Source organism: Gossypium arboreum, chromosome 2 (assembly GCF_025698485.1).
Source record: "Gossypium arboreum isolate Shixiya-1 chromosome 2, ASM2569848v2, whole genome shotgun sequence".
Taxonomy (NCBI): Eukaryota; Viridiplantae; Streptophyta; class Magnoliopsida; order Malvales; family Malvaceae; genus Gossypium; species Gossypium arboreum.
This window is the reverse complement of record NC_069071.1, coordinates 43,870,457-43,894,260: the sequence shown is the minus strand read 5'-3', so window position 1 is coordinate 43,894,260 and position 23,804 is coordinate 43,870,457.

The window sequence follows — 23,804 nt, the reverse complement described above, 5'->3', positions numbered from 1 at the left end:
GGAAGAGAATGTGTAACACCCCTATCCCGTATCCATCGCTGGAATAGGTAAAGGGGCATTACCGGACTTGAAACTCATATCGAACAAAGAAAATTTTGAATTTTTTAAAGAAATAAAGAACATTCCTTTAGATAAATACTAAAGACAGACCAGGATACAATTTAAACTTCTATAAGTACACATTCAAAAGATGCCATTTTCGCATGGCTTATATACATTAACCAAAATATTCTTACGCCACTAGTCTATTCTACACATTCCATAAAATAACCCAAAACATAACAATACCAAGCGGTGGATAGTGATAGTGTAACAAGTTGTTGACGATTCCAGTCCAGTAGCTTCCAAATGAGATCTATAAAACAGAGGAAACAAAGTAAACGGAGTAAGCATTACAATGCTTAGTAAGTTTTAAGCAAGGTCAACAGATAACAATCAAATTATAATATGGTTGTTCGTATTTTTTATTTCACTCTTCCTTTGGGTATATCATCCCTTTACCGAATATGCACATCTCATCATATACAATAGGCGATAAACTTTCACCTAAAAGTGAGCTCATGTAACATAGATATATTGTATAATTTCACATAACCTTTCACACTGATCCGATGCCACATAATCATAGGAATAGTCTCATAGATTGCTCACGTATGCATCACATAACTACCTTATGATTTAGATCAAATCAAGCTCACATATAGACTCGGAGTACATACCTGTTTAACCTTTCGCATTGACTATATTTATAAGCAATTCTTATTGCGAAGTCTTATAGCTTTAAACTCTACTCAGATTATCGGCGAGACCTTTAGCTCAGATGAAATCTCCACACGAAGCCAGTGGGTCTTAACCCGGACATAGTCACCACATATAGTCATCGGGTCTTAAATCCCGGATTTACATTGTGACTGCCCTAAATTGACCCTAGTCGAAAAGTGGTTTCGGGACCATATTACCGAGTCAAAAATTTATTTTTGTGTTTTAATTACCTAAATTTATGTGTGATAGTGAATATATGAAAAGTATTAAATGCTTAATATTAGCTTTAGGAATGTGAATTAATTCGAAAGGACCTAGTTGATGAAGTTAGAAAAGATGATAGATGAATTATAAGGATAAATAATAATAGAGAGAGGAAGCATGGGTTTGCATGTCAAAATGCCCATTTTTGACTTAATGGCCGGCCAAGTGGTGATGCATTCCACTAATTTAAATTAGATTAGTATATTTAATTGGGAAGAAAATAAAATATTCATAATATGAAGATTAATAAAAATAATAAAATGAACAAGTAAGTGTTCATCTTTGCTATCCTTTAGCGTAAAAACCAAGTAAAAGAAGGAAAGAAAAGTTTGAAGAAGTTCGCCATGCTTGTAACTAGGTTGAGGTATGTTTGATGTTATTCCATGAAATTCATGCATATTTTTAGTTGTTAGTTTGAATTCTACCTAGCCCATGGTTTAAATTTTTGCTATTTGATGGAGATGATACTCGGCCATGGATGTTGTCCTTCTTGGTTGGTGTTTTGATGTTGTTGTGATGAGGCATGAAGATGATTGAGTTTGAGTGTTTAATAAAAAGGATTGGATGTGAGTGTATGTGAGAATTAGAAAATGATGGGTTTTAGCAACTTCATGAAGTGTCCGGCCATGGTGCTAAAATGTTGTATTTGTGTTTAAACTTAGAATTATTTAGTTATATGGTTAGTGTAGGTATGGATGACCGAATATGAGAGCATGAATAGATGAAGAGTTTTGTAATTATAAAAAAAAAAAGAATAATTGGTTAATTGATATGTGGTAAATGTTAAGTGTTAAATGAAACGGAAATGATATTATATTGGAATGTGTATATTCGACCACATGAATGAATACATAGATTGATGTTGCATATATTCGGCCTTTAATTAAGTATGTAGGTGATAGTGATAGATTGATGTTGCACATTCGGCTATAGGTAAGCATATTGATGATTTTATCTTGACTTAGATAATCGGCTAAAGGAGAATATTAGCTAATATGTTGAATTTGATTCATGATTTCATATATATGACTGGATGTAAATATATTGAGAAGATGATATGATGGGAGGTGATGTTGCATTCGGCATTGGAGAAATTGAAATATTAATTAGACTATTGATAGTAAGGTGATATTAATTGGCTATAAGTTTAATAGCTTAAGAGCATAAGGTAGAAAGATAAAAATTTTACCATGTTGTTCCGTATGTTATAAAATCATTAAAATGTGGATACAAATATATGTAGCAAAGCGGTTAAATGAGTTAATTTATTTGTTTAAGCTAAAGATCCTAAAGGAGAGGAGTCCAACAAGGGAAAATCGAAGGTCATCGAGTAGCCGACTTGGAACTATTTTACCCAACACAAGGTAAGTTCATAAGCAATCATAAGGTTAATTTAAATTATACATAAATGACTTTAACGTGTCATGAAAGAATCTCTTTATTAAGTATTTCCTTGGAGAAATTATATATGTGTATTGTTGTGGCCGTATATGCCAAATGAATTAATTAAATTGTTTTATCATAGAAAGTGTACATTGGCACTATGTGTGCGGTGTAGTATGGCACTATGTGTGCGGTGTAGTATGGCACTATGTGTGTGGAGTTGATTAGCACTATGTGTACTGATTTGAATGTCAACATATGAGATAAACTTTCAAGGCACTATGTGTGCAGGATAGTACGGCACTAAGTGTGCAAATTTGTTTAGCACTAAGTGTGCAAAAGCGGTTGATGATACGAAGAGCATAAGTAAAGAATTAAGGTGCTAAAATGATTAACTGGAAAGTATGTGTGTGTATATACATCTAGTTCATAATTATTTCTTACCTTGAGAATAGTTTTAAAAACAGTTGGTTGTTTAATAGTTGATTCGATATCGAAAACTTGGGTTCGAGGTTGGATAAATAAACTAGGTAGTTGTAGCCTAGTTTGGTGTGATTGAATTAGCTGAACTTGCAAGGCTTTTATTTCAATTTCTTATAAATAACTCAGTATTATTTTGCTTATGGAATCTTGAGTTGAATACTCATTTGGTGTGTTTGTTTGTTTCTTATTTAGATATCTCTGACCATTTTGCGTACTAGGGACCATCGTCGAAGTCATCACACCGGCTTGCAACTTTTTGGTACCCTCTTCTTAGTTGGTCTAAGAGAACATTTCGGCATGTATAGGCTATTATGTTTTGTTTGAACCCCAATATGTAAACTTTTAGCCATCCGAATATGGCTTGAATGCTAAGTTTGAATTTAGCCTTATGGGTGCTTAGTTATAAGGTTCAGTAGATTTGGCCTTGATAATTCGGTTTTGATGGAGTAGTAGTCTAAGTCTATTTGATTATTATGTCGTATGCCATGGCTGATCATATTTGGTGTTATGTATGTCAAATTACTAGCTAATCCATGGAAACCATAAAATAGATTTAGACAGCAGTAGTGGTGTGAATTTGAAAAATCACTAAAAATAGTAGAAATAGAATTAAATAATGAATAAATTATGGAATCGAATATTGATGAGTCTATTTTCATATGGAAGAAGTAGAAAAGATATATGAGCTATATTGTAAGAGATATTTAAAATTTTGTGAAATAGGGCCAGAACAATTTCTAGATCCCCTGTTCTGACTTTGGAAATTCACCATATATTTTACAAAGATAATTAGAAGTCATGCCTTATATGTACAGATTCCTTGTTGAGTCTAGTTTTATTAGAGAGAAACGACATAGTCATTGAATCTCTGTACAGGGAGATATTTGATTCGTAATACACAGAGGTCAGAGTAGTCGAACCCTGAAACAGGGGAGAATTTAACTAATAAACTTCACTAATTGGACCGACCAAAAATTCTGGAAAACTTCTAGTAGATATATATATGAGTCTAGTTTCAGGAAAAATTTACGGAATTGGATTTCGAGTTTCAGAACTCGAGATATGATTTTTAAAGCAACTGTGATGCAGTTAGCCAGCTTGTCTAGAAAATTTTAAAATGAATTGTATGAGTTGTTTAAGTAATAAGTTAAACCCGTTTACACCTTGTGTTCGACTCCGGCAACGGTCTCGGGTATGGGGTGTTACATACATCACAGAGTTTGATGCATATTTATTCACATGTTACAGCATTCACATCGACTACTATATTTGTAATTCATTTGCCTCATCAAATATCTAATAAAACACACCTTCCACAGTTTGTCATTTGGCCACAATATATATATACACTTTCACGTTCATCACATTGGCCATTCGGCCTTATCTCATATATACACATTCACATTCATCACATAAAATCCTGAATCAAAATATAAATTTTCATATATTCACATCACAATTATCCAAATATACTTCATATCCCACATATACTTTCATGTATACACTTTGTCTTGGCTGAATCTACATCTATCATTTTCCAATGAATAATTCAATTTCAAGCCATACTATCATTTCATATTCGAATACTTATAAACTTACAATTTCACAATTTTTAATATCAAAGATCCATCTAACACTCATATATCATTTTATAATGTCACAAATTAGAATTCACGTATGGGTTTAATCAATAGCTTATGAGCAACTAAAACAAGTTTTATCAATGTTTACAACATAATCACAAATTCTCTACAAGCTATTTTCCTGAGTAACAGTCGTTAAATTATTTGTAACTGGAGCTACGAAACTCCAAATGATGTGCCGTTAATTTTCCATGAAAATAGACTCGTATATCTTCTATCCACAAAATTTTCAGAATTTTTGGTTTGGTTAATCAATACCAGATTTTTCTTAAAGTTTCCCCTATTTTACTGCTTGACTATTCTGACTACTCTTCACTAAGAACTGAATTTCTCATTGTACAGAATTCAAAATATGTTTTCGTTTATTTTGTTTGAAACTAGACTCATTAAGGATTCTAAGCATATAAATCTTATCTTATAATCATTTTTGTACGATTTGTAATGATTTTCCAAATACTGAACAGGGGATTTCGGAGCCATTCTGACTCTGTCTCACACAACTTTAAAAAAAATCTCATTATTGGCAACCCCTTTACTTACACGATTTCTGTTATATGAAACTAGACGCATCAAGCTTTAATTACATAATCTATTCAGCCTTTAACTCAATTCCCACAATTTATGGTAATTTTTCCAAAACACACTACTGCTGCTGTCCCGAGCAGATTTATACAAATTTACTCTGTAAAGTTCTCATTCACATATTTAAAACATAATATCATATATGCCATCATTTAGAAAAGTTATTGACCTTAACATATATACTTAATTCATATTCATCCCATTTAAAAACTTAAAACTTACAAAAGAATCAAACTCAAATACTTAAGAAGTTACCTCGGAAGTTGTCGAACGATTACAGATCGACTATTCGGTTAGGTAGCTTTTTCTCTTATCCGAATTAGACTCCCTAAGCTCTTGAGCTTGAATAAACAAATTTAATCTATTACAAACCAATTATACAAACTCATGGCCGAATACAACAAGAAGACTAACTAGATTCTACTAGCCACTCATTGCTCTATTATTAACCTTACTTAATTATAAACACATTCAGCAACTACCTCAACCTTATTTAATACAATTAACACCGAATTCCTCATGTAAAAAGTACCATTGCCGAATATCATTTAGTTCACAAGGTCCTAATTTCATAAATTTGACAAGCTCATACCCATTTTCTACTAATTCCATCATTTTAACACAGGTACGGCAACGCTAAATTCCATTCTTCCATTAGTTTGCATTTAACTAAATCATGCCTTAATGTTAAGCACATTCGACAATGGTGCAAACATCAATTAACAAACAAACATTATCAACCCATTTTTTTATTACACGCTTTTCCCCAATTTAACACCCCAAATTATCAAACTTTAACAAGTTTAATACTCATCTAATGACCATTTATAAACTAAAGCATCAATCATTCAAATTCAACTCATCACAACATGGCCGAATACACATTTCTCCTACTTCCATTCTAAATAAAATTTTATCAAGCTTCCATCTTCATTTAATTATGTACCATTTAGAACTATCAATACTTTACACCCTTTAACAAATTATAATCAATTGCCAAGTGCATCTTTGACAATTTAAACCACACAAGTCAAATTCTTACAATTTAAGCTTAGAAATTTCTATTCATGTAAATTTCAGCAACCTGGAGTCCATTAAACACTCCAAAATTCCATTTGAACAACAATTGTTCAACCTTCTAGCATAATTTCAATCAGGACAGCAAGCATTATTTAACATTCAGACATCAAAGAACGAATTTAATCCTCATCAATTCAATCAATATCAAGTGTCCTAATTTGGACATTAGTAGTCTTAAATAAAACCACAACAAATCAAACTTGAAAATTTTCACAGTTAATATCGTAAAGAAAAATTTAAAGAACCAACAAGCTTACCAAGATTTTCCCACTTCTCCTACCTTCTACAGTCTCCATTTTTCTTTTTGTTGCAACCCTCTTCTTCTTCTTCGATGGATTACCGAGTTACTTGAAATTTCAGCTACCTAACTAGCTAAAATCATAGTTTTTCCTGCATGCATGCGACACCAAGCCTTCTTCCAATCGGTTTTCCAGCAGAACAAATATGGAAGAAAACTAAAACTCCATTCCCCCTTTCTTTCCAAACGGTGAAGAAAAATAAAGAAAGTGGAAGATGAGACCAGTTTTTATGTTTTATTCATTTCATATTATAAAACCAATTATCATTATTTTACTAATATAAAAAGCACAAAGATACAAATTTCCCTTCATCATTGCCGTCCACTAAAATAAAAGGGGTGAAATTGACATGCAAGCCCCACATTTTAGCCATGTTAACAATTGGGCACTTTAAGAAAAAGACTTCTAAAATTTTCCTTTATACAATCAAATCCCAACTAAATAATTTAGCATCCAATTAACTAAATTAGACCACCCAACTTTCACAATAGGTAATTGACATAACAAAAACACTGAAATTAATATTTTGCAAAATTTTTGACTAGGTTTTGTGGTCCCGAAACCACTTCCCGACTAGGGTCAATTTAGGACTGTCACAACTCTCCCTCCCTTTAGGGATTTTCGTCCCCGAAAATCTTACCGGCAAATAGGATAGGGTAACTTTCTCTCATTGAGTTCTCTAGATCCCACCTAGTTTCCTCAACTCCGAACTTACGCTTCAGTGCTTTAACTAACAAAACTTTCTTAGTTTGATCATAATAAATCACAGAGATCCACAGAATTGACATTTACTCACTTACTTTTGATTTCGGTAATAACGCACATAGGTATAACACAATTTAACCCACCGGTTTGAATCTACTAGGTATAGGCTCAAACCCCACACACAGGTTCTAAGCCTACTTAACCCAAAGTCCGAATAAACTTGACAGCCATCAACTAATTTGGCTATTAGCCTAGTATACAATTCACCGGTCCCAAACCTACTAGGCACAAGGCCTGAATAACTCAAATATATATATATATATTCATTTGGTTCATGACAACACTCATTTAACATCTTAAAATTTTTTTTTATATATACATATAACTTAGATAATCTTTCACACACCCATTCATCAATAAAACACTATCAATAAGAATTTAATACTATCATTTATCTTGGCTATTTCAAGTAACCACCGATACATGAGTGAAGGTTTTAAATTCTCAATTCAGCAACATATATAAGCTGATACAAGATTATGTTAACATCTTGGATCAATATTTAACTTAACTTATTTCCAAAGGAAAAATCAACTTCCTCGTACCTGAACATTTATTTCATTTAGCACATTCTTTCATAGTTAACGCTACCTGTATACAGTCGAATAAGCATAAAGCCTAATATAATATACTGGCATGAGATTTATTGTAGCACATAACTCATATATCCAAAATTATCACCATTCATCAAAAATTCTTACCAACTTTCAAATGTCGAAACTTAATTGAAATAATTTCTTGAACATGATTAACATGATTAATGATTTATTGTAGCACATATAACTGCATATACCGAGAATCTCATATTTATAATGCATATATATATCACATACCTTGTCAATTTAATGTCTCGAACTTATTTCATTACCAATTTAGCACAATGTTGTATAATCTCCGACTCTAATTAGTTCACCAGTGTTTAGTCCGTTTAACGAATTTTCTCTTTAAGTCTTACTTACTATTACAAATCAATGCCATCATCTCACACGAGGTCATACATGAAACACACTTCGCATACACAGTGCCCACTGACTGATTTTGCACACATAGTGCTCGATTAAAGAACTCGCACACATAGTGCCTCAATTACCAATCTAACACATAGTGCTCGATTGAAGAACTCGCACACATAGTGCCTCAACTACTGATCTGGCACACATAGTGCTCGGTTGAAGAGCTTGCACACACAGTGCCTCATAATTCCAGCACGAATTCCTTCGAGGTTTAGCCCGGATATATCACTAGCACGAATGCTCTTCGGGACTTAGCCCGGATATAACACTAGCACGAATGCTCTTCGGGACTTAGCCCGGATATAACACCAGCACGAATGCTCTTCGGGACTTAGCCCGGATATATAACTCTCAATTCTCATGTACATATACATATATAACAATACACATTAGTATATCATTTACATTACTTGAATACAAATACAACATGCTTATCGACCATTCAACTTCCAGTTCCATAGCCACATACAAAAATCACATTTATAGTCATAACACTCTTTCAAAATTGCATCACTTATACCCTTATAATTCAATCCAAATCAAAATTCAAATACGAGTACATGATACGTACCTGATCAACTTAATAATTTAGGCATATCCAAGTGAAGTTATATCGCAAATTCTCATAGTGAGAAGCTTGCTACAGCTCGATCGGGATCAAGATTCATTACAATACAATAAACACATTTTAATAGTCAAAATCATCACACTATCATTTTATCACTTTATGGCATGTATAAATAGACTCACGCGTGCTACGTTAGTCCTAGAATCGACTCAACCGTGGCTCTGATACCAATAAAATGTAACACCCCTATCCCGTATCCGTCGCCGGAATAGGTAAAGGGGCATTACCGGACTTGAAACTCATATCAGAACAATAAAAATTTTGAATTTTTTTTTAAAGAAATAAAGAACATTCCTTTAGATAAATACTAAAGACAGCCAGGGATACAATTTAAACTTCTATAAGTACACATTCAAAAGATGCCATTTTTGCATAGCTTATATACATTAACCAAAATATTCTTACGCCACTAGTCTATTCTACACATGCCATAAAATAACCCAAAACATAACAATACCAAGCGGTGGATAGTGATAGTGTAACAAGTTCTTGACGATTCCAGTCCAGTAGCTTCCAAATGAGATCTATAAAACAGAGGAAACAAAGTAAACGGAGTAAGCATTACAATGCTTAGTAAGTTTTAAGCAAAGGTCAACAGATAACAATCAAATTATAATATGGTTGTTCGTATTTTTTATTTCACTCTTCCTTTGGGTATATCATCCCTTTACCGAATATGCACATCTCATCATATACAATAGGCAGATAAACTTTCACCTAAAAGTGAGCTCATGTAACATAGATATATTGTATAATTTCACATAACCTTTCACACTGATGCGATGCCACAAAATCATAGGAATAGTCTCATAGACTGCTCACGTATGCGTCACATAACTACCTTATGATTTAGATCAAATCAAGCTCACATATAGACTCGGAGTACATACTTGTTTAACCTTTCGCATTGAATATATTTATAAGCAATTCTTATTGTGAAGTCTTATAGCTTTAAACTCTACTCGGATTATGGGCGAGACCTTTAGCTCGATGAAATCTCCACACAAGTCGTGGGTCTTAACCCTACATAGTCACCACATATAGTCATCGGGTCTTAAATCCCGAATTTACATCACAGAGTTTCATGCATATTTATTCACATGTTACAACATTCACATCGACTATCATATTTGTAATTCATTTGCCTCATCAAATATCTAATAAAACACATCTTCCACAGTTTGTCATTTGTCCACAATATATATATACACTTTCACGTTCATCACATTGGCCATTCGGCCTTATCTCACATATACACATTCACATTCATCACATAAAATCCTGAATCAAAATATAAATTTTCATATATTCACATCACAATTATCCAAATATACTTCATATCCCACATATACTTTCATGTATACACTTTGTCTTGGCTGAATCTACATCTATCATTTTCCAATGAATAATTCAATTTCAAGCCATACTATCATTTCATATTCGAATACTTTTAAACTTACAATTTCACAATTTTTAATATCAAAGATCCATCTAACACTCATATATCATTTTATAATGTCACAAATTAGAATTCACGTATGGGTTTAATCAATAGCTTATGAGCAACTAAAACAAGTTTTATTAATGTTTACAACATAATCACAAATTCTCTACAAGCTGTTTTCCTGAGCAACAGTCGTTAAATTATTTGTAACTGGAGCTACAAAACTCCAAATGATGTGCCGTTAATTTTCCATAAAAATAGACTCGTATATCTTCTATCCAAAAAAATTTCAGAATTTTTGGTTTGGCTAATCAATACCAGATTTTTCTTAAAGTTTCCCCTATTTTACTGCTTGACTATTCTGACTACTCATCACTAAGAACTGAATTTCTCATTGTACAGAATTCAAAATATGTTTTCGTTTGTTTTGTTTGAAACTAGACTCATTAAGGAGTCTAAGCATATAAATCTTATCTTATAATAATTTTTTTAAGATTTATAATGATTTTCCAAATACTGAACAGGGGATTTTGGAGCCATTCTGACTCTGCCTCACACAACTTTAAAAAAAAATCTCATTATCGGCAACCCCTTTACTTACACGATTTCTGTTATACGAAACTAGACGCATCAAGCTTTAATTACATAATCTATTCAGCCTTTAACTCAATTCCCACAATTTATGGTAATTTTTCCAAAACACGCTACTGCTGCTGTCCTGAGCAGATTTATACAAATTTACTCTGTAAAGTTCTCATTCAAATATTTAAAACATAATATCATATATGCCATCATTTAGAAAAGTTATTGACCTTAACGTATATACTTAATTCATATTCATCCCATTTAAAAACTTAAAACTTACAAAGGAATCAAACTCAAATACTTAAGAACTTACCTCGAAAGTTGTCGAACGATTACAGATCGACTATTCGGTTAGGTAGCTTTTTCTCTTATCCGAATTAGACTCCTAAGCTCTTGAGCTTGAATAAACAAATTTAATCTATTACAAACCAATTATACAAACTCATGGCGAATACAACAAGAAGACTAACTAGATTCTACTAGCCACTTATTGCTCTGTTATTAACCTTACTTAATTATAAACACATTCGCAACTACCTCAACCTTATTTAATACAATTAACACGAATTCCTCATGTAAAAAGTACCATTGCGAATATCATTTAGTTCACAAGGTCCTAATTTCAAAATTTGACAAGCTCATACGCATTTCCTACTAATTCCATCATTTTAACACAGTGCAGCAAAGCTAAATTCCATTCTTCCATTAGTTTGCATTTAACTAAATCATGCCTTAATGTTAAGCACATTCGACAATGGTGCAAACATCAATTAACAAACAAACATTATCAACCCATTTTTTTTATTACACATTTTCCCCAATTTAACACCCCGAAATTATCAAACTTTAACAAGTTTAAAACTCATCTAATGACCATTTATAAACTAAAGCATCAATCATTCAAATTCAACTCATCACAACATGGCCGAATTCACATTTCTCCTTCTTCCATTCTAAATAAAATTTTATCAAGCTTCCATCTTCATTTAATTATGTACCATTTAGAACTATCAATACTTTACACCCTTTAACAAATTATAATCAATTGCCAAGTGCATCTTTGACAATTTAAACCACACAAGTCAAATTCTTACAATTTAAGCTTAGAAATTTCTATTCATGTAAATTTCAGCAACCTGGAGTCCATTAAACACTCCAAAATTCCATTTGAACAACAATTGTTCAACCTTCTAGCATAATTTCAATCTGGACAGCAAGCATTATTTAACATTCAGACATCAAAGAACGAATTTAATCCTCATCAATTCAATCAATATCAAATGTCCTAATTTGGACATTAGTAGTCTTAAATAAAACCACAACAAATCAAACTTGAAAATTTTCACAGTTAATATCATAAAGAAAAATTTAAAGAACCAACAAGCTTACCAAGATTTTCCCGTTTCTCATACCTTCTACCGTCTCCATTTTTCTTTTTGTTGCAACCCTCTTCTTTTTCTTCGATGGATTACCGAGTTACTTGAAATTTCAGCTACCTAACTAGCTAAAATCATAGTTTTTCCTGCATGCATGCGACACCAAGCCTTCTTTCAATCGGTTTTCCAGTGAGAACAAATATGGAAGAAAACTAAAACTCCATTCCCCTTTCTTTCCAAGCGGTGAAGAAAAATAAAGAAAGTGGAAGATGAGACCAGTTTTTATGTTTTATTCATTTCATATTATAAAACCAATTATCATTATTTTACTAATATAAAAAGCACAAAGATACAAGTTTCCCTTCATCATTGCCGTCCACTAAAATAAAAGGGGTCTAATTGACATGCAAGCCCCACATTTTAGCCATGTTAACAATTGGGCACTTTAAGAAAAAGACTTCTAAAATTTTCCTTTATACAATCAAATCCCAACTAAATAATTTAGCATCCAATTAACTAAATTAGACCACCCAACTTTCACAATAGGTAATTGACATAACAAAAACACTGAAATTAATATTTTGCAAAATTTTTTACTAGGTTTTGTGGTCCCGAAACAACTTCCTGACTAGGGTCAATTTAGGACTGTCACAGAATGGGTTGATTTTGGTTCATTTTTCCCATTTTATTTCATTAAAATACCAAATGACCAAAATGCCCTTAAGCCCTTTCCTTAAAATTCCATCCATGTAAGCCCATTTTTGTCCAAATACTTAGAATTTTGGCAAATTGCTCTCCAAGACCTTCTAATTCATAACCCAAAGCAATTTCATACAAATTGCTTCTAGAATTCAAGTTTTACAATTTATTCAATTTAGTCCATAATTTCCAATTGAACTCCTTACTCAAAGAATTTCTTCATGAAACTTTAACACATGCATATACTCATATTCTAGGCCTCATAATAATCATAAAGTAAATATTTTGATGTCAGATTTGTGGTCCCGAAACCACCATTCCGACTAGGCCATATTTCAGGATGTTACATTTCTCGCCCCTTAGGGACTTTCGTCCTTGAAAGTCTTACCAGAAAACAGATTCGAATATTGACTTCTCATGGTTTCTTCCGGCTCTCATGTAGCCTCTTCTACACCATGTCGAAGCCATAAAACTTTACTAGAGTCACATCTTCATTTCTCAATTATTTAACTTCACAAGCCAATATCTTAACCGGTTTCTCTCCATAAGTCATGTCCGGTCGAATTTCAATCTCAGTCGGTGAAATTACATGTGAGGGGTCTGATCGGTATCTCCTTAACATGGATACATGGAACACGTCATGAATCTTTTCTAGTTCGGGTGGCAACGCCAAACGATAGGATAACGGTCTAACTCTTTCGGTGATCTCATACGGTCTGATAAATCGTGGACTCAGTTTACCTTTCCGACCAAATACCAATAGCTTTTTCCATGGAGATACTTTCAAGAATACTCTATCTCCAACTTGAAACTCAATTTTCTTTCTTTTCAGATCAACTTAAGACTTTTTCCTATCTGATGCCGCTTTTAAACAATCCGGTATCACTTTAACTTTTTCTTCAGTTTCTTTAATCAAATCAACTCAATGAATCTGATTTTCCTTGAGTTTTGTCCAGTACAATGGAGTTCAGCACTTCCTGCCATACAAGGCCTCATAAGGCGCCATCTTCAAACTTGTTTGGAAACTATTGTTGTAGGCAAATTCTACCAATGGCAGGTATTTTTCTCAGCTACCCTGAAATTCGAGGATGCAACAATGCAACATGCCCTCGAGAATCTAAATAATCTGCTCAGACTGGCCATCAGTCTGAGGGTGAAAAGCTGTGCTAAAGCTCAACTTTGTACCCAAGGCTTCTTGTAACTTCTTCTAGAATCTCGAAGTGAACCTTGGGTCTCTGTCGGAAATAATCGATAGTGGTACACCGTGCAATTTTACTATATCAGAAATGTACAAATCGGCCAATCTATCAAGAGAATAATTTGTCCTTATCGGGATGAAATGAGCCGACTTTATTAGTTTGTCCACTATAACCCATATGGCATCTTGCTTTTTCAGAGTTAAAGGTAATCTCGTCACGAAGTCCATGGTAACTTTGTCCCACTTCCATTCGGGGACCATTACAGGCTGTGAGAAACCTGAAGGCACTTAATGTTTAGCTTTAACTTACTGACAGACCAAGCATTTCGAAACAAATTCAGAAACATCTCTTTTCATGTCGTTCCACTAGTACATCTTCTTTAAATCGTTGTACATCCTGGTACTTCCCGGGTGAATAGATAGACGACTGTTATGTGCTTCTTGCAAAATCTTCCGAATAAGTTCATTTTCTTTGGGTACACAAACCCTATCTCTAAACATTAAACATCCATCAAGACTAACTCAGAAATTTGACTCAACACCAACTCACATTGAGCTCTTTTTACTTGTAAGTCATCATCATTAAGCTGAGCATCATGAATTTCCTGTAAAAATGTTGGACTAGCCTCCAGCTCGGCCAAAACTGAATCATCATCAAGCAATTTCAAATGAGTATCCATGGCTCTAAAAGCATATAGGGATTTTTTACTCAATGCATCGGCTACCACATTCGCCTTTCCCGAGTGATAGTCAATAATCAGATCATAATCCTTAATTAATTCTAACCATCTCCACTGTCTCAAATTTAATTCTTTCTGAGTCATCAAATATTTCAAAATCTTGTGGTCCATGAATATACGGCAAGTCTCACCATACAAACAATGCCTCCAAATTTTCAAGGCAAAGACAATAGCGGCAAGCTCTAGGTCATGGGTTGGATAATTCTTCTCGTGAGGCTTCAATTCCCGTGAAGCATACCGAAACAAAAGTGGAAATATCTCTAAAGTCGAGTGCTCCCATTCTACGAGGTAGACCTTTGAGATACCCTAGGAGTGCTCGTGGCAGTCGAGTCTTGACTAAAGACACTACAAAATCAGAGGTTCGAGCCTCGGCAAGAACATATGCGATACATGCTCGAGAGGAAGCCACTGCTCCTGATGTTATTACGGGTACTTTCTCTCTTTTTAATATCTGCATGAGATTGGCGTCTAGTATAAACATACCTGTTGAACATACGGAAGATATTATTAGAGTGTCGAACCCACTAGGCAGATCAGTTCTAGTTGATAAAGTCTGTAAGAATTGTCCTTTGACGATTCAAGGTCGTTGTTTCCCGGCTAACCTTATGTTGTTACCGTTTGATGAATTTGATGTAATACTTGGTATGGATTGGTTAGCCCTTCATGATGTAACAGTAAATTGTGGTAGTAAGTATATTAAGTTAAAATGCCCGTATGGTAAGATTCTATGGGTCGAATCAAGAGAATTGGGTTCGTCGCTAGTTGTAATCACGGCAATGGTTGCCCAGAGATATATGAGGAAAGGATATGAAGCCTACCTTGCATTTGTACTGAACCCTAAGGAAACAGAGCTGAAAATCGAGTTTGTGTCGATAGTATGTGAGTACCCAGATTGTTTTCAGAGGAATTACGCAAATTACCTTCTGAAAGGGAGATAGAGTTTGGTATTGAATTGGTGCCAGGGACGACTCCCATTTCTATTGCCCCGTACAGAATGGCACCGATCGAGCTGAAGGAGTTAAAAGCATAGTTGCAAGAGCTGACGGATAAAGGATTCGCTAGGCCAAGTTTTTCACCATAGGGTGCTCCCGTGTTGTTCGTAAAGAAGAAAGATGGTTCGATGAGGTTATGTATCGATTATCGGCAACTAAACAAGGTGACTATCAAGAATAAATATCCCTTACCAAGGATCGATGATTTGTTTGACCAGCTGAGAGGAGCCACCATATTCTCCAAGATAGACTTGAGGTCTGGCTATTATCAACTGTGAGTTAAAGACTCGGATGTACCCAAGACAGCTTTTAGGACGAGGTATGGCCATTATGAATTTCTTGTCATGCCGTTTAGGCTGACGAATGCACCGGCTATGTTTATGGATCTAATGAATAGGATCTTTCAGCCATATTTGGATAAGTTTGTCGTTGTATTTATTGACGACATTTTGATCTACTCTAAAGATGAAATAGAGCATGCAAAGCACCTAAGAATTGTGTTGGAAACCTTCTGGGAAAAGCAACTGCATGCTAAGCTTAGCAAGAGTGAGTTTTGGCTCCAAGAAGTTGGATTTTTGGGTCATACAGTTTCGGGTGAAGGCATCCGAGTTGATCCAAGTAAGATTTCTGCAATTGTTGAATGGAAATCGCCTAAGAGTGTAACCGAGGTTAGAAGCTTTTTGGGCTTAGTCAGTTACTATCGAAGGTTTGTAAAAGGATTCTCCATGATAGCGACTCCAATGACGAAGCTGCTACAGAAAGAAATTAAGTTTGAATGGACAGAGAAATGTCAGCAAAGTTTTGAGAAGTTAAAGACATTGCTGACCGAAGCTCCTGTTTTAGTGCTACCTGAATCAGGAAAAGAGCTTGTGATCTACAGTGATGAGTCCTTAAATGGATTGGGTTGTGTACTTATGCAAGATGGCAAGGTGATAGCTTGTTCCGGGCAGTCTTTAAAAAAGTGATCAAGAGAACCACATCTGAAACACGCGCCACTCTTAATTCGGCACTCTCAGAAGTGGAATTTGTTACAACTCTTACACTTCAGTTTTTGATCATCTACTGTAACACCCCGTACCCGAGTCCGTTACCGGAGTCGAACACAAGGTGCACACAGACTTAACTTAATTGTTTTCACAGTCCTAAAAAAAAAAATTTTTCCAGACTAGCTGGTTACTGCATCACTGTCGCCTTAAAAATCATATCTTGAGTTTTAAAGCTCGAAAACCAGTTTCGTAAATTTTACCTGAAACTAGACTCATAATTACATCAACATTTTTTTTTCTAGAATTTTTGGTTGGGGTCAATTAGTACAGTTTATTAGTTAAAGTCTCCCCTAATCCAGGGTTCGACTACACTGACCCTCACGGATTACGAATCGGATATCTCCCTGTAAAGGGCTTCAATACTGATGCCGTTTGTTTCTATAGAAACTAGACTCAGAGAGGAATCTATACATATATGGCATGACTCCTAATTATCTCTGGTTAATTTACAATGAATTTCCAAAGTCGGAACAGGGGATCCAGAAACCGTTCTGGCCTGTTTCACGAGAACTTTAATATCTCTTAACATATAACTCATATGACCGTTTCGTTTCTTCCATATAAAATTAGATTCATCAAGTTTCATTTACATAATTTATTCGCTATTTAATACCATTCCTACTATTTTTAGTGATTTTTCACATCCACATCACTGCTGCTGTCAGCATCTACCTTTAAGGTAGGCTTTACCTATTTCATGATTTCCATGATTCAATTGGCCCTTTTTGCATACATAGCACAAAGTGTGATCATGATTAACCATTCCAATGGCTAATCGTTTCAAAACAATTCCATACCTCATAATGATCAACATACAAATGATTATAGTACTATGCTAAAAACGTATATAAGCCATTTTCGCATGGCTATCCAAGTTTACACAAAACCGAAAGGTACATGACCTACAACAAAAGGGTAGTCCTATACATGCCATTTCAAAGTTCAACCAAAATTGTACCAAAATGGGGCTTTGATAGTGTGGATGACTTCGACTTCGATGATCCCGAATCCGATAGCTAACGAGCAAAATCTATAAAACAGAGAGCCAAAGCAGCGGGTAAGCATTTTAATGCTTAGTAAGTCTCAAATAATGAAATCAGCTTTGACTAAAGTATTACATTTACATAACTAAATGAATCACTTTATTAATACACATTCTCATAATCATACTTACTTCACATTACCGACCCTTATGTTTATACACAAAAGAACAACTTAGCCAAAGGCGGTAGCTCGTTTATCAACTGAGCGAGTACTTACTTGTAAGGGCTCAACTAATTCAAGCACATACTGAACATACCTCATTGCTGGAATTTTCACAAGTGTATAAACTGAAATTTTTACAGCAAGATTGCTCATTTCGAGTCACGTACCTTGAGATTCAACCGGATATAACCACAAGCACAATTGCCTTGGTCTTAACCCGATTTGGTAACTTGCACAATTGCCTTTGGGTCTTAGCCGGATATAACAACTCGCATACGAATGCCTTGGTCTTAGCCGGATATAATCACTAGCATAAATGCCTTGAGACTTAGCCGGGTATCATTCAAATGCTCATGTACACATATATCAATAATCACGACACATTCATATTTCATTTTCGTTACTAAGGCTCAAACACAAAATATTTATCAAACCTTTACAATTTCGGCTCAATAGCCACACACAAGGAGCATGATTTCAATATAATTCAAGTAGGGTCATTACTCAAGACTTACCTTGGATGTTGTCGAGCAATTTAAATGACTATTCGATCACTTTTCCTTTCCCTTATCCAACTGTGGTCCTCTAAGCTCTTGAGCTAATTCACACAAATTTAACTTATTAAAATCTCATTATGATAGCTTATGGCGAATATGACAAGGAGTTTAAATGGTCATATGGCCATCTTTTAGCTCAAATACACAATGGTCATGCACAATTTTTAATCACAACAAACAATTCAATACAATTCATTCAAACATCAAAGTGAAGCTCAAGGTACTTAGCCCTTATATACATTAGACATTAGAGTCACATGTGTGCGAAATCACGAATCAATTCAACACATTAGTTAGTACTCTCCTTAGCCAATTTTCCAAGCCAAGAATAGGCATCAATATGCTTGCCTCTAACCGAATGCATGCACACCAACCCCCTTCATGTGGCGAATATGCATGTCCATGTTGAGGCCAATTATACACTTAATACCACACAAAAACAGCAGACATTTTACTAACTAACTCATTACATATTGTAGCTCAATACACATCTCTCATGTACTTCATAACCGAAACATCATCACAAGCAAATATATACCTTGAAATAGTATATATGTCATGCCAATACATCATGTGCAAACATATATACATATAGGTGCAAGGGCGAATCATAAGGATGACTATGACTACCTCATATATTTTCATTATGGCCGAATGCTCCTTCTACCCCATTTACCTTCACAAAGCATGAACTTCATCATCCAACTTACAAGCTTACAATGTCATGAAGTTTAACCTCATGGTATCTATCAAACTCTCACTCAAAAGTGCTAAAAAGAATATTCAATAATCATCAATCCACCATCACATGCACCATTACAAAGCTTCACTTTTAGCATGCAAATGATATCAACACAACCTCACCTTAGCGAATATCATCTCCATGACATAATAAGGATTTGAACCATGGCTAGTTAGAACTCAAGCTAACTACTAAAATATACACGAATCTCATGGCAAAACATCAAACTTACCTTAATCTAGGTACAAGTATGGCCAAACCTCCTCCTAAACCTCTTCCAAACCAACATGAAACAAGAATTCCTTCCTTCTTCCTTAGAATTTTCAGCCCAAAGGAAATGAAAATGATGAACAAAATTTCTTCTTTCTTTCTCCACAACTCACGGCAATGGGCATGCATGAGACCATTTTTTCTCTTTTTTTTCATTCTTTATTACCCATACTCATTAATCTATATTTTTTTTTTCACCCATGATGCACCAATAAAACATGTCTATGACATGTTTTTCCCATCCTCCTTTGTCATGGCCGGCCATTAGCTAATAAAAGGGGAAATTGACATGCAAACCCCTCATTTTTGCATGCATGATCAACTAGTCATCACACATTTCCCCCCTCATTCTTTTAAAGTTTACTACTAGGTCCTTTCTAGTGAAATTCACATTTATAACTCTAAATTAAAGCATCAAAAATGTCACACATGAGTTAACACATATTATAGGCATCAAAATAAATTATAAATTATTTTTATGCCTCGGTTTTGTGGTCCCGAAACCACCTCCCGACTAGGGTCAATTTTGGGCTGTCACAACTCTCCCCACTTAAGAAATTTTCGTCCCGAAAATCTTACCGTAAATAGGTTTGGGTAACGCTCTTTCATAGAGTTCTCGGGTTCCCAAGTAGCTTCTTCCATCCCGTGTTTGAGCCATAACACTTTTACTAACGGAACCCTTTTGTTTCGCAACTCCTTCACGAGCTAGGATACGGATCGGTTCTTCTTCATAACTCATATCAGCTTGAATTTCAACCTCTGATGGACTAATTACGTGCGACGGATCAGATCTATAGCGTCGAAGCATCGAAACATGAAAGATGTCGTGAATCTTTTCAAGTTCGGGGGCCAAATCAAACGATCATAATCGGACCGACTCGTTCGGATATCTCATATGGCCCGATGAACCTCGGACTCAATTTGCCCTTCGCCCAAATCTGAGTATCTTGTTCCAAGGCGAAACTTTAAGAAACACTTTATCTCCCACCTGATACTCAATGTCTTTTCGTTTTAGATCCACGTACGACGTCGGCGATCGGAGGCTATCTTGATTTTCACGGATTACTTTTACTTTACTTGAAGATCTTTAATCAAATCCACTCGAAAATTTTGCTTTCACCGAGCTCGGTCCAAAACAATGGTGTACGGCATTTACGCCGTACAAGGCCTTGTAAGGCGCCATCTTAATACTTGATTGGAAACTATTGTTGTAAGCGAATTCAATCAAAGGTAAATACCGTTCCCATGAACCATCGAACTCGAGGATGCAACACCTCAACATATCCTCAAGTATCCGAATTATCCGCCGGATTGACCATCGGTTTGGGGGTGAAAGGCGGTCTGAAATGCAACTTGGTACCCAAAGCTTCTTGCAATTTCTTCCAAAATCGCGAGGTGAACCTCGGATCTCTATCCGACACAATGTAAATCGGTACCCGTGTAATCTCACAACCGAGAAACGTACAATTCAGCTAGTTTATCCAATGAAAATCCGTGACGCGACGGGATAAAGTGAGCCGACTTAGTCGGTCTATCAACAACAACCCAAATCGCATCCTTCTTGCTTGTCGACAATGGCGGTCCGGACACAAAGTCCATTGTGACTCGATCCCATTTCCACTCGGGTATCGTGATCGGTGAAGTAACCTCAAGGCACTTGATGTTCCGCTTTCACTTGTTGACATATTAAACATCTCAAACAAAGTCGGAGATGTCTCGTTTCATACCATGCCACCAAAACCGACGTTTCAAATCGTTGTACATTTTCGTACTCCCCGGGTGGATTGCCATTCAGCTACAATGGGCTTCGTTCAGAATTATCGAAATAAGTTCCGAGTTCTTTGGAACACACAGACGACTTCGAACCTCAAACAATCGTCATCATCAATTTGAAACTCCGATTCCTTGTTCGAACACACTCAAATTGTTTTGCAACCAACTCATCGTCAACTTTCGAGCTTCACGAATTTGATGAGTCAATAATGGTTTGGCCTTTAATTCGCTACTAACACATTGTCGGGTAGAATGGACAAGTGTACATTCATCGCTCGTAAAACAAAGCGATGATTTCGGCTTAAGGCGTCCGCAACCACATTAGCCTTTCCCGGGTGATAATCAATAACAAGCTCATAATCTTTTAACAACTCGAGCCAACGTCTTTGTCGCAGATTTAAGTCTCTTTGAGTCATCAAATATTTGAGACTTTTGTGATCCGAATACACATGGCACTTCTCACCAAATAAGTAATGTCGCCATATCTTTAAGGCGAATACGATGGCAGCCAATTCGAGATCATGGGTCGGATAATTTTTCTCATGTGGCTTTAATTGTCTCGACGCATAGGCCACAACTCGACCTTCTTGCATCAATACGCAACCTAACCCATGTAGGAGGCGTCACAATAGATGACAAACTCTTTGCCGATTCGGCCGCACTAATCTTGGAGCTTCCGTCAAATGAGTTTTCAATTAATCGAAACTTTTCGACACTTTTCGTCCATTCAAACTTGACATCTTTCTGAAGCAGTTTCGTCATGGGTGTGGCTATCATCGAGAATCCTTTTACAAACCGTCGGTAGTAACCGGCAAGTCCCAAAAAGCTCCGAACCTCAGTAATATTTCTCGGAGGCTTCCAGTTAAGTATGGCTGAAATTTTACTCGGGTCGACTCGAATACCCGATGATGATACCACATGACCCAAGAAGCTAACCTCTCTTAACCAGAACTCACACTTGCTGAACTTAGCGTATAACTGCTTATCCCGTAAAATTTGCAACACTAATCTCAGGTGCTCCGCATGTTCGGTCTCATCTCTTGAATAGACCAAGATGTCGTCAATGAACACAACTACGAACTGATCCGAATACGGTCTGAAGATCCGATTCATCAAATCCATAAATACCACAGGGGCATTAGTGAGCCCAAACGGCATCACTAAGAACTCGTAGTGACCATATCTCGCTCAAGGCGCTTTGGGTATATCTCGAATCTCGGATTCATGAATCGATAATAGCCCGATCTCAAATCTATTTTTGAGAACACCGAGGCTCCTTCAGTTGATCGAACAAATCATCGATACGTGATAGCGGATATTTGTTCTTTATTGTCACTTTATTAAGTCGACGATAGTCGATGCACAACCTCATGGTTCCGTCCTTCTTTTCACAAACAACACCGGTGCACCCTAAGGTGAAAAACTCGGCGAGCAAAACCTCTATCCACCAACTCTTGCAACCGAGCTTTCAACTCCTTTAATTCCGTTGGTGCCATACAATACGGAGCTATCGAAATCGGTGTGGTCCTGTACAAGCTCAATACCAAACTCTATCTCCCGAACAGTGGCAAACCCGGTAATTCTTTGGGAAAACATCCGGTATTCACAAACCACCAAGACAGATTCGGTTTTATTTCTAACTCCTTATCATCAAGTACATACGCAAGGTATGCTTCGCACCCCTTTCTTACATACTTCTGGGCCAACATTGATAATATTACAGCTGACAACCCCTTCAAGTCCGTAGATTCAACTCGGATCATCTCGTTATTTGTGCACCTCAAATCAATAGTCTTGCTTTTGCAATTCACAACCGCATCATGCACGGTCAACCAATCCAACCCAAGAATAACATCAAATTCATCGAACGGCAAAAGCATCAAGTCCGCGAAAACAGAACCTCAATTATTAGGGGACATTTCTTACACACTTTGTCGACAAGCACGTAACGACCCAAGGGATTTGACACCCGAATTACGAACTCAGTAGACTCAATAGGTAAAGTCTTACTGATGCTAACGTTTCGCATTTATAAGAATGAGTAGAACCAGGGTCAATCAAAGCAATCACATTAGTATCAAAGAGAGTGAAAGTACCCGTAATAACATTTGGCGAGGAAGCATCCTCGCGTGCGCGTATAGCATAAGCCCTAGCAGGAGCGCGAGCCTCGGATCTGGTCGTAGCATCTCTAGATCCTCTCTGACCGCCACTAGCATTGCCCGTATTTCTAGATGGTCTACCTCGAGCAGTGGTAGCGCCCGGTTTCCCACTCTG